General features: G+C 41.0%; 1 pseudogene across 1 annotated transcript; it reads left to right on the top strand.

The window, feature by feature from the left end:
• Nucleotides 1-1,010: 1,010 nt before the first annotated feature.
• LOC110578872 lies at nucleotides 1,011-2,124 on the top strand (annotated as a pseudogene). Its single transcript, XR_002480204.1, has one exon. The product of XR_002480204.1 is annotated as a dnaJ homolog subfamily A member 1-like (transcript).
• Nucleotides 2,125-2,671: the final 547 nt, after the last annotated feature.

Genomic DNA, 2,671 nt, shown 5'->3' on the forward strand with positions numbered 1-2,671 from the left:
CACTTTGTGATTTTTGAATATAAAGAAACAATATATATTCAAAGACAAATTTGTGCTTAATGTGCCAGAGTCAACTAATATATACATAAACACCTACCAAAAAACTACCTTAAGTTTTCTGAGCAGTGGATTTAATGGTGCATTGCCTAAACCGTAGTTTATTTCATAATATCTCAGTGGCAGGAATGAGGCTGCCTCACAGGCTCCTAGAGAAATATGCATGCTCTATTTGATGTAGCAAATACATCAATTTATTTATTGTGCTTTTTAGATAGGTCATCAATAACTACTTTTGGGATTTACTCATTTATTCATTAATTTGTTTATTCAAAGAAATGTTAATTAAGTGTCTCATTCTGTTCCAAATGTTGTGTTGGGCCCTGTAAATACAAACGTGAGTTTCACATAGTTTCTGCCCTCAAAAAGCTCATGACGTTTTGCAAAGGTTACTGTTTTGTACAAAGATATATATTAGGTTGAACTTTGTGAAATTGCTACAGTCATGATAAAATTAAAAAAAAAAAAAACACCCTGTAAAATGAAGACTTAGCTCTTAAGAAGACTAAAAATCTAGTTGGATACAAATGAAACAAATAGGTAAGTGTGTGACTTCTTCATACTTCTTAAATCTTGTTATAAGTAATAAATTGACCACAATTTAATAGCCCAGCAGTATTTTCTGTGCTTATGCATATTCTGCATAGCAGGGCTAATATGTCAGAGAGTATAAAATGTCCTGCAAAAGAAACAGGTATCTCCAATAACACATGTAAATTCACAGGAGAATTTGGAAACCTTGACCTGATAATGAGATTTTTAAAAATCTTCCTTTTCTCTGAGACAGGTAGTCAGCAGTACAGCTTAGCCTGAACTCTATAGATAGAAGAAACTGCTACGGGTTTGGTGGTGACAGTGTGAACTGACTGTCTTTGTTATGTGAAGACTGGGCTAGGGGTGGCAGGGAGCCAGGCAGGGCCATAGTCCACTATAAGATTCCAGGACAAGGGAACTTTCCAGAATGCTCGGTGAGACGCGGAGGAGCGGCGGCTGCCCGAGCTGCGCCCAGCAACGCGCTCCTTCCCGCTCCCCCACACCGGCCTCGGCCCTCTCACCGGCTGTAGAAAATGGTGAAAGAAACCACTTACTATGATGTTTTGGGGGTCAAACCCAATGCCACCCAAGAGGAATTGAAAAAGGCCTACAGGAAACAGGCCTTGAAGTACCACCCTGATAAGAATCCAAATGAAGGAGAGAAGTTTAAACAGATTTCTCAAGCTTACGAAGTACTCTCTGATGCAAAGAAAAGGGAATTATATGACAAAGGAGGAGAACAGGCAATTAAAGAAGGTGGAGCTGGTGGTGGTTTTGGCTCCCCCATGGACATCTTTGATATGGTTTTTGGAGGAGGAGGAAGGATGCAGAGAGAAAGGATAGGTAAAAATGTTGTGCATCAGCTCTCAGTAACCTTAGAAGATTTATATAACGGTGCAACACGAAAACTAGCTCTGCAAAAGAATGTGATTTGCAATAAATGTGAAGGCCAAGGTGGTAAGAAAGGAGCAGTCGAATGTTGTCCCAATTGCCGAGGTACTGGAATGCAAATAAGAATTGATCAGATAGGACCTGGAATGGTTCAGCAAACTCAATCTGTGTGCATGGAATGCCAGGGCCATGGGGAACGGATCAGTCCCAAAGATAGATGTAAAAGCTTGCAATGGGAGGAAGATAGTTCGAGAGAAGAAGATTCTAGAAGTTCATATTGACAAAGGCATGAAGGATGGCCAGAAGATAACATTCCATGGTGAAGGAGACCAAGAACCAGGACTGGAACCAGGAGATATTATCATTGTTTTAGATCAGAAGGACCACACTGTTTTTACTCGGCGAGAAGACCTTTTCATGCGTATGGACATACAGCTGGTTGAAGCACTGTGCGGCTTTCAAAAGCCAGTATCTACTCTTGACAACTGAACCATCGTCATCACCTCTCACCCAAGTCAAACTGTCAAGCATGTAGATATCAAGTGTGTGCTAAATGAAGGCATGCCAATTTATCATAGACCATGTGAGAAGGGTCGCCTAATCATCGAATTTAGGGGTGGTGTTCAGTGTCAGACCTCTTAATGGGGCCAGTGGATAACACTGCTGGCATTTTATATGCAGTAGTGAATGAGTGAAGCACTATAATCATAGCTCACTACTTGCTATTGTTTTTGTTTTAATATTCAACTATAGTAGTGTTTTAAAAGTTAAATGAAGAATAAACTCAAATATAAAAGCTCAGAAAAAAAAAAAAGATTCCAGGACAAGTTGGGGGCAATTGCTGCTGCCTTCCATTTCATTCTGTCTCCATGTACAACAGCCTTTTAGATGAAATGGATCTGATCTTCCTTCAGCTCTCTGTGTGAGTCCTGACTGGCCTGGGCTATTAGGGCAGCCTTCCTTACCTTCTCAAAGTTACTGATTCAGGGGGCGCCTGGGTGGCTCAGTTGGTTAAGCATCTGTCTTCACGGCTCAGGTCATGATCTAGGGTCCTGGGATCAAGCCCTACATTGGGCTCCCTGCTCAGCGGGGAGTCTGCTTCTCCCTCTCCCTCTGCCTCCTTCCCCCTGCTCATGCTCTCTCTCTCTTTAATAAATAAATAAAATCTTTAAAAAAAAAAAAAAAGGTT

Source organism: Neomonachus schauinslandi, chromosome 4 (genome assembly GCF_002201575.2).
Source record: "Neomonachus schauinslandi chromosome 4, ASM220157v2, whole genome shotgun sequence".
NCBI lineage: Eukaryota > Metazoa > Chordata > Mammalia > Carnivora > Phocidae > Neomonachus > Neomonachus schauinslandi.